Source organism: Emys orbicularis, chromosome 17, assembly GCF_028017835.1.
Source record: "Emys orbicularis isolate rEmyOrb1 chromosome 17, rEmyOrb1.hap1, whole genome shotgun sequence".
Taxonomy (NCBI): Eukaryota; Metazoa; Chordata; order Testudines; family Emydidae; genus Emys; species Emys orbicularis.
This window is the reverse complement of record NC_088699.1, coordinates 25,714,630-25,724,903: the sequence shown is the minus strand read 5'-3', so window position 1 is coordinate 25,724,903 and position 10,274 is coordinate 25,714,630. Positions and strand designations below refer to the sequence as shown.

At 49.6% G+C, this 10,274-nt stretch overlaps 1 pseudogene; it reads right to left on the bottom strand.

Annotated features, from left to right (window-relative positions):
- Window positions 1-2,389: 2,389 nt before the first annotated feature.
- Window positions 2,390-9,669, bottom strand: LOC135891056 (fibrinogen-like protein 1-like protein; annotated as a pseudogene).
- Window positions 9,670-10,274: the final 605 nt, after the last annotated feature.

Sequence of the window (10,274 nt, the reverse complement as noted above, 5' to 3'; positions counted from 1 at the left end):
TTTAACGCTGCTAAATTTGACCTAAACTCATAGTGTAGTCCAGACCTCAGTGTGAGCTTCCTGTCATACCCCCGAGGGTCCTTTGTACATTCTATGGAGCCTGATTCAGGACAAGAACCTTATTATCTTCTAATCAAACAGATTGGCGAGCCTAAAAACTATACTATCCAAATTAATAAACCTTAGAAATCAGGCAACACGGTCTGAGAGTGGGAGAATGGCAGGACTCCACCCCAGACAGGGAGGGACAGGAGGTTGTACAGCGGAGGGGTCACTCAGAGAGACCAACAAGGGGACAGTCAGCCATGTCACTGTGCCGTATATGCTACTGTAGATACAGGCCTCGATTCTCTCCCACCACGTTCCTTGTGGCGTCAATGACAGCTCTGGTGCCAAGCAGGTGGTAAATGCTACAAACGCCAACATTCCAATCCCTGGTGGAGATTTGGGACTGGGCAGCGCTTTGCCCAGGTGTGAATGATGACACAGGAGACAAGCAAAGGAGAACCAGGTGCTGTGTGCAGGGGCCTGACACTCAGTTCTACACCTCCTCCATGAGCCAGGCAGAACTGGGTCCTGGCTCTCCCGATGTCTGACTGGGGATGGGAAGCTCCAGGGGCTGGTGGTGGGGGGAGCATTTCGAGGAAGTGGCAAAGTCTGAGTACTGCCTCGGCTGAGAGCATCAGCCCCCCTGTGTCAGCAACGTCCCCCTGAGCCTCACTAGGCTGCCCTGTGCTCCCGAGTCCCCAGGCAGCAGCAGTGGCCAGGAACATTTTCTTTCTCTTTGCCTGGCCCAGAGATCACCTCCCTTCCTGTCAGATTTGGACCTGGCCACATTCACCTCCGCCGTCACCATCTCAAGCAGGGCTCTGCTCTTCCTGGGGCACCCTCGAAGGCGGGCCAGAGGCTATAGCCGGAGCACAAGGTACTCGGGGGTAGGGTAGGCCTGCGAGGATACATTGCCCTGTGCTCAGCCCTGGCTGCCAGTTCACATCCAGGGGAGATTCAAGGTGCTGGTGGTTACTGTCTATAACCCCTGGATGGGCTGGGTCCTGGGTCACTCTCAGGGTGGCGATCACGGGCCAGGGGGATGGTGGATCTCAGTGGCATACCCTTGCCTTGCCTCACTCCTGCTGCAAGAAATCTGAGCTCAGGAGCAATGTGGACACCTCACTTTGTTCAGGCTTCCAGCTAAGTGCAGGTCTTGGGGTTCCCTGGCGTTAAGTGACTGGTGATCTCCCCTCTCTGCGGAGCTAGGCTGGCAGCTGCGGAGTGTCACAGAATGTGTGCTGCTTGTTTGGGGCAGATAGTCACTGATCATTGGTCAAACTCACCAGATGCTACAAACACCCATAATAAATGATGGGTGCAGGACGCTTTCCGGTGTGCCCAGCGTTAAGGAGTTTAAGTTTCAATATCTTTCCAAATCCCCCATTGTCCTGGGGGCCTACCAGCCATTTGAATTTTGAGTTCACGTTGTGTAAGAAATGGCAAGAACCATTTTGGAAAGTGAAAACCCTACTTTCTACAAATCCTAGCACTTGCAAGTAGCTTGTCAGATTTACTGCAAACTCCCCAGACCCATTCCTCTGGAACCAGAGAGTAACTATGATGAAAAGAGGACAGTAAGGGATTGTCAAAGTCACACAACAGAAAGTGCTATACAGACGTAGCGATGGTATTGAGTCATGACCACAACTCCATAATGCGTGACTATTGTTCTCTCTCTTACTAAGAAGAGGATTTTCCAATGTGAAAACCCTTTATTAAATGTCCTACACTGAGTCACATCTCTCGTGTTTAAACTCAGACACCTGGATTTAATTTCCTTATTTTTTCTGTATTAATGGCCATTGCACTGCAATCCCAAAGATCTGTCCTTAGGAATGGCTTCTCTAGCTAAGTTAGACTGGGTGAGCCCCCGAGACGTGGAATGGGTATCTGCCAATTGGAGATGCAATTTTATTCTGAAGCTTCAAAACCCACTACAGATGAGACACAGAGTGAGAGAATTCTTCAGCCTTTATGGCGTCCTGTTTCTGGTGACCTCTGGGAGCGCTCTTTGAATCTAATGAACAATCACGGCAGTGTTGAGCGTGTTTTCTCCCCCACACATGGCATGCTTGGAAACAACAATTTTTGCGAACAATTGTTCTGATTAATATAAAAGCCGAAAGGGGAACGGCCAAGTGGAGAAGAGCTCGGAAAGTCTGCAGGGAGGGAGAGGAGAAGGAAAGTGGCCCCGTTTCCTGGGTAACCCTGATACTTCCCCCAGCAAGGCCTGTGAGGGCAGGTGGGAGGTTTGGCCATGACATACTCTGACCCTTTCCCCTCCCTTTGTGGAGTAGGGGTTGGCCTCACTGCAGACAGGAGGGTGGGGAAGGGGTGACTAACAGTAAGACGCTGGTTTGATGAGGATGGCAGAGGCTTGGCAGTTCCCACTACAGAAACCACCCCAAGTGATGCTCCCTTTGACGTTCAGTCGAACAGAATAACAAGCCGAGTACCACCAGCCCCCACCATAGCTAGATGCACAGTTCCCACTGTTAGTGTCCTGATCCAGGTCTTTTGTGGAGAACTTCATGTTGTCATGCATGGTGCTAGGATTGTTTGAAGTCATGGCATCCCCTGCAGTCCCAGTGTAAGAGCCCAGTCTCAGCTTGTAGCCATTGGACTCGTCTTCCAGACCGAAGAGGTTGTAGTCTGCGTATTTCATGGTGCCAGATGAATCGTGGATGAGAAACCTGACCTGGTAGACCTTCTGTTTGGCGATCCGATAGATGTACTCCGTCCCCAGCCAGTAGTCATTGTGCACGTTGCCAAAGCCGTACTTGTAGGTGCTTCAGGACTCAGCCCAGGTGATCTGTGTGTCGTGCCGGTTCCGCTGGAGGACCATCCAGCCCCCGGTTGTTTCATTCATGTCGCAGTACACCACGAGCTGGTGCAGTCCTGTGGGCTGGATGAGGTAGATGCCGCTGGGGCTGCCTGAGGGGATCTCACTGCAGTCCTTGGGCCAGGCTGAAGGCAGAAGAGACAGGCTGATTTAACCAAATCCCCTGAAGTTAGACACCGAAGCATTCAACAAGGCCGTAAAAAGGGTGGGGCAAGTGGGGCAGCCAACCAGGGTGTAAAGCCATGGGGCCATAAAAGTGGGGTCAACATGGGGGGCACGTGGGGTCATGTGTCCCACCAGATTTCAGCCTTCCCTTTAGCACAGAGGTTTTCAAACTGGGGGGCATGTCCTCCCAGCACACCCCCCAGTTTGAAAACCATCACCTCCTGCCAGGAGCCGGCAGATAGGAAGCTGGTGGGAGCTTGGCCTGGCCCGGTCTGGCCCACCCCAAACACTTCGACTGCATGTGGCCCCCTCAGTTTGGATTCTCTCCTGAGAGGTGGCTAAGCTTCCATCAGCCTCAAGGGCTTGGGGGTATTTTAATTTCTTTCTCCGATTACTTAACCCTAGAATCCAGAGCAGCCAGCAATATTAATAGTGGAAGTGTGCTCAGAAATGCTGCCCCACCCCTTTCCTCCAAAATTTCAGCCCTCAGAGCTGGGGGTTGGTCCTGCTTTGAGCCGGGGGTTGGACTAGATGACCTCCTGACGTCCCTTCTAACCCTGATATTCTATGATTCTATGATCTGCAAGGAAGTACATAATATAAAGGAGCAGAAATGAATCAAATATAAATTAATGAGCCAAAAGTCCGATTTATTTTGCTTGGTGTTTTCTTGCATTTCTTTAACTCCCTTTCCTCTGCAGCATGACACCATTTACTTTCTTATTTCTGTGCTTTGTCTTTTCTCTCTCCTATTACTCTTTCTCCGGGCTGGTGAAGTATTCATTATCAATCCTATTATTAATTTAGCCCCTTTTGGTTAGTAGATAATTCACAAACCAATCCTGCGTTTTGTTCATGGTTTTGTAGTTTGCAAGTACACGTCAGATGCTTTCAGCCAATGAAGCATTTGCAAACTATTCACTTTGACTGTCACATGAGAACGGCCATGCTGGGTCAGACCAAAGGTCCATTTAGCTCAGTATCCTGTCTTCCAACAGTGGCTAATGCCAGATGCCCCAGAGGGAATGAACAGAACAGGTAATCATCAAGTGATCCATCCCCTGTTGCCCATTACCTGCTTCTGGCAAACAGAGGCTAGGGACACCATCCCTGCCCATCCTGGCTAATAGCCATTGATGGACTTATCCTCCAGGAACTTATGTTCATTTTTTGTTACTTATGGTGTGTCCTGCCCTCTGCCAGCCCTTTGCAGCCTGACGCTAGCTGAATAGAGCTATCACCAGTTCTTCTGGGCTCTCAGCTAGGAGGAGGTGCACTGAGCAGACAGCTATTCCACAGTGAGATACTTACCACGTCCTGCTGGTGGTCGGGTGTCACTGACTCGCTTCCCCCGGCTGTGTCCTGCACTGTGCACTGTATGGACGAGAACAGAGCAGAGATATCAGACCCTATTCCAGCCCCAGGAAAGAGGTTTATCTGCTGGACAGTATCACTGCGCTCAGATAACTATAAATAAAAAGAGATATATCTATCTCATAGAGCTAGAAGGGACCTTGAAAGGTCATTGAGTCCAGACCCCTGCCTTCACTAGCAGGACCAAGTACTGATTTTGCCCCAGTTCCCTAAGTGGCCCCCTCAAAGACTGAACTCACAACCCCAGGTTCAGCAGGCCAAGCCTCAAACCACTGAGCTATCCCTGCCACCACTTACTAGGGCTGCCTATTTACTTCTCATCTTTCTCCTAAATCCTTTGAGACTCCTCACGGTTTAGGTGATGCCGTATCAGATAAACCTGCGTGGAACTGTCTGAGGCTCCCACCCTCAGCTGCCGCTTAGCCAAGGGTAGCTCTAATCCAGTGCATGCTCTCTGCTTCAGTGGTGCTGGCACTGCCTCATATCCAGGCTGTTGCTTCCCTTGCTATGAGTGATTTGTGCACCCAGTGTGTAGTAGGCATCCAGGAACCGGCTCCACTGTACCAGCCATTTTTATCCTCAGCAGGACCCAAACAGGACATACAGTGGCAAGGTAGTGTGTGAAGGAACATGGTTTCAGTGCATCAGGGTATCAGTGCCAGTCGGCAGTGCCAAGAATGGCAGAGACTAGTGCATGGAGAGGCACCATGAAACAAGAAGATTCTGCTTAGAGGAGTGTCCTGTCGTGAGTTGACGTTCTCTGGGACAGTGTGCGCTATACAGACAGAGATGAAACAAACGGAGAACAGCTGCAGCATCTGCTATTTCATAGCCTGGTGGAGAAACTGATGTTTATTGTGACCACCCTCCCACCAGGGTGATTCCAACACTAGGGCTTTCTTTTCCCTGATTAGCATCTTTGAGAGAAATTCTACCTCCAAATGCTTTACAGAATCAAATGCTAAATAACAGCAAGCTGGGTAAGGGAAGAGTTCAAGGGGGAAGAAAAGCAATGGCTGGAGAGCTGATGATCTACAGTGATGGGGAGGCTGATCCAGGCCTCAGGCGGCGAAGAGAAGAAAGCTCTTCCACCAGTGATGGTGAGAATATTCTCTGAAGGGTGGAGCAGGGCGCTGGTGGAGAAGAAGGGAGAGCTGGAAGGGAAATAAAGAGAGAACATTTCTAGGATGGGATCAAAGGTAAATCCATGGAGGATTTCAAAAATATGGAGGTTGCTATTTGAACGGGCTCCTGAAATGAGTGGGAATCCGGTGGAGTTGTTTGAGGTGTCAGTGATTCATGCCAGAAGATGGGCGGGCATCACCATTGTGCACGTGCAGGAGTCTGGACAGCTGGAACCTGGAGTGATTTATTAATTAAAATAAATAAAAAATAAAATAAATATATGGAGATATGTCTATCTCATAGAGCTGGAAGGGACCCTGAAAGGTCATCAAGTCCAGCCCCCTGCCTTCACTAGCAGGACCAAGTACTGATTTTGCTCCAGATCCTTAAGTGGCCCCCTCAAGAACTGAACTTACAACCTTGGGTTTAGTAGGCTAATGCTCAAACCACTGAGCTATCCCTCCTCTGCATTATATTATTGCCGTAGTGCCTAAGGCCAAGCCAAACGGTACGGACCGTACACAAACAGAGTAGAGCGGATGGTCCCTGTCCCGAAGAGCTGACTATCCAGATAGACCTGCCAGACACAGCGTGGGGGAAGGTGTAGAACACACCAGCACCAGCAGAGGGCGCAATGGGATGGCAGCAAACAGCATGGTAGTGCCACAGTTTTGTGCGGGTGAATTTAGTTCAGAGGGGCTCAGTTAATGGAAAGAGACGTGAAGGGAAAGGGATTAGGGGCCCTGGGCAGGGGAGCAGAGGTCAGAGGGGCAGATGTGGAGTGAAGCTGAGGGGAAGAGATTGTGAGGGCGGGGTTGGAGCAAATGGCCAATCAGCACAGGGCAGAGAAAGTCACCAAAACGGCGAAAAGTTCTCTGGCTGTCTAGTGGTCACTGCTTTGGTGGCTGTGCACAAGACAGGAGGAATGCAAGGTGTGGCCACGGAAGACGCTGTAATTACATTGCTATCGGCCTAGGCTACCTCATGGTTTCATTGCCCAGTTTTATATTAGGACTTCGGGGGTTTACAGGAAATTTAAAATTCTGACTTTTCATTCTCATTCGGGGTGAAAGGAATTTTCAAAATGTCAGAATTTCCTTCCCACCTGCTCTGCTGTGTCTGGAGTCTGAGATTGGCAGGGTCCCCCAGGGATTTGGGCAGCAGTTCCCATGAATTTTAATGAGAATTGGGCACCCAAATCCCACAGGCAGATTTGAAAATTGGTTCCCTCAGGCTAGTGGGTGCCAGGTAGACAGGTGATTGCCGTGCTCCCACTTCAAAGGTAGCCCTAACGTTAGGTTCCAGAAGGGAAAGTTCCCAGTAGAGCCTCTCTGAGCTGTGGCATTGTTAACGCCCGGTCCTCAATATGATTTGTGCTGGGTGACCCACAGAAGGCAGGGCTTTGGTTGGGTATCTTATGCATCGTTTCTCTGAAAGTGGGCTGAAGACTCATGAAATGATCAGCTCCTTTCACAAAGATTTGGGGTACTTCCTGGTATTGGATGGGCCAGAAATACAGAGAACAAAGCTCTAGTAGGTTTCAGAGTAGCAGCTGTATTAGTAGTATTAGTAGTAAGCTCTAGTAGAATTTTGGCATCCTTCCTGGCTGAAGCCAGAGAATACAGAATGAAGAAATGGTCTGAACTTCCAAATCTCAAACTGCTGGGGTTTGGTTTGAGTTGGGATGAAGGTCTGTAGAGGTTCTTACTGGATCTGAACTGGTTTGTCCCTCTCTAACACAATAACACCTGGTCCCTCTTGCTCATGTTCTGTCTGTGTGGAGGGTCTGGTACTCCAGAACCTCAGAAGAGCAGTGTTTAAGGACAGCAGAGATAAATTGCATACCAGGCACAGGATCTGCTGGGCTGAGGTTCAGAATTTTATCTGAAGTTCCATTGAAGATATTCAGGTTTTCTATGTCCAGGGTGAGAACTGTGGCTGACAGGGCCAGCAGGCAGGTGAGGAGCAGGAGGTGCTGGGCAGCTGAAAAAAGAAAGAGATGGAGTGACACAAGAAATACAAACCCTCCCTTCAAGGAGCTGAGAATCACAACTGACCCAGCTCCTGCAAAGTCACACCAGACTCACCGACTGGACAAATCCACAGGGTACACTAGTGCTTCAAGAGCCAACAACAGCGAAAAATTCTTAACCCAGAACAAAAGCGAACAGCATCAGGAACAACCCTCCCTCACCAAGTGAAGTGGTTACAAGCAGAGCCTGTAGAGGGAGTTTGCAAGGCCCTACAGGTGGGTAGCTCTTCTGCATTGCCCTGGCTCTCAGCATCATGGACTGGAACTAGGGCTGCTGGCTTTCAGAGCCTGGTGTTGAGAAGGCACCTGGGCATAGTCCAAATTGCAGATTGAGGATAAATGTTCCCCTTATGGAGCAAAGTGCATCAATGCTATTGCAGGAAAGCAGGTTGTTTGTATTTTCCAGAAAGGGGCTTAGCTACTGCAAGGATGGGTGAGGGATAAGAACCTAGCTCAATAGACAGAACCGGAGAGCATTAGGCAAAACCCCACCAGACGGCCCAGCTTGTGTCCCTCAAGAAACGTCTGGCATGAGCCATAACACACAGCACTAGCCATAACAACCACAAGCGGGGAAGTCATGGCCCTTGGCATAACTGCTGCACACATCCCTGTCCTGCAAGGAACCGATGGCATTTTAACAGGGACAGTGACAGCTGTCTGGTTTTATGGTTTATAGCAGGGGTAGGCAACCTATGGCACGCGTGCCAAAGGCAGCACGCGAGCTGATTTTCAGTGGCACTCACACTGCCTGGGTCCTGGCCACCGGTCGGGGGGCTCTGCATTTTAATTTAATTTTAAATGAAACTTCTTAAAAATTTTAAAAACCTTATTTACTTTACATATAACAATAGTTTAGTTATATATTATAGACTTATAGAAAGAGACCTTCTAAAAACGTTAAAATGTATTACTGGCACATGAAACCTTAAATTAGAGTGAATAAATGAAGACTCGGCACACCACTTCTGAAAGGTTGCCGCCTCCTGGTTTATAGGCTGGCTGAAGTGTTCTCTCCCTTCGACTGTTAAATGCGGTTACTAACACGTGTATCTTAGTATTTAATGCTACCGTGGAGTTCTCCTCCTTGTCAGTTTAATTATAGTTCAGAGCTTCTATTTCCATGTGTTAGTGCTGTCTGTGTGAATACAAATAAAGCGTGTACAGCACAGTGGCTCCCATATATCCCAAACTGCAGGAAAACCTTGATGCTGGGGCCTCTCTCCGGGAAGAGGAGAATGTATCTCACCATAGCAGGCTCAGACACTTTCTCGCTGCCTTCCTGCCAGCACCTGAAAGCTCTCCCGCCGTTAGCGGACCCGGCTGCACGAAGAGGAGAACTTCCTAGGGCTGGGGTGGGGAAACCCTCAAACGGGGACTGTCCCTTCTAGGCAGGGTTGGTTTGTCTAGTAGTGCAGCATTGCCTGCGCTAGACTCCTCCCTAGGAGAGACCCATTTTGTGTGAGTTACTGGTTAGTTTTCGCTCTCACACACTTGTACCTGTTCACCTACTCTGAGCCATTCATTAGGCCAGGAAAGGTTGATGGACATTAGTGGTACTGGCAACTCAGTGTACAAGCCAATACAGCGAGGGGTTGTTCCCCGTTCATGACTTCCCTGGAAGGAAGGGCCACCCCCGAGGCGGAGCAGCGTGCACATGCTCAGCAAGGGGCATAGTGCAGGCAGTTAAATAGCTGCACTGCCCATTTGATGCCACTCTGCTATTTCCTAGAAGGGCAGGAAACACAGCAAGTTACTGATTGATTTGGAGTTTGTCAAACGGGCGCCCTGGCACTCCAGACTCGTGTACAAAGATTATAAAGCAATATGCCCCCAACTCCCCCAGCTCCCCTCAAGAGCACCGGCTATCATAGGCACTCAAAGGCTGTGGCATGGGAAGTGTTTTCCGGGGAGAGGTTGAGGCACTGGGAGCAGAAATAGCAGGGGTCAGAGACACCCTAGGAAAGCAAGGTGCCAGGAGAGGAAACAGCAGCTTTCTCGGACATGCAGGTGCATACAGCAGTGCAGAGAGTGGAGTGGCACATTTGCTGTCCTGCTCCCAGAGCCCAGACACACCCATGCCGTCTCTGCAGGGACACGCGTGGAGCTGGAAGCTGCTGCAGGTGCAGGCTGGCTGGAGGGATGCTCGGTCCAGTATTTATAGCTCCCTCCTGCCCCGTGGGTGGGGCATTGCTGTGACCACTCCCACCCAGCCCTGCTTGTCCTGTTGGCGTCTGTGCTGGTGATTTCATGGTTTATGTGCTTTGTGTCTCTATGACAGGTGACCTGAGGCACAGGCTGCTGTGGTTCTGGGGAAAGACACCGGATCAGAAGTGAAGCAATGATATTTGGGGCTAATAAGTGATTCTTTGGCACAGTTCGGGTTTGTGGCAGCCAGCGCTGAAGAGGAGGTTTTCCCAGGGAATCCATATCCTTAAGTAGCTTTGGAAACACCAGCCCAGTAAATAAATACTATTCAGTAAATAAAGGCTATTCACTACCTTCCAGAGAAACCCCTTGTGACGTTGCACTCCATATGTTTCATGGAAATATGCTAATGAGTGTAAATATAATGAAACTGAAATATGCTTTGTGCTAAAGGTCTCTTGTGAGGTATCATTACAAAGCTTGTACTGAGTGTGGTCATCCTATTTGTATAAATGTATCATTCTTGTAGCTGAAACT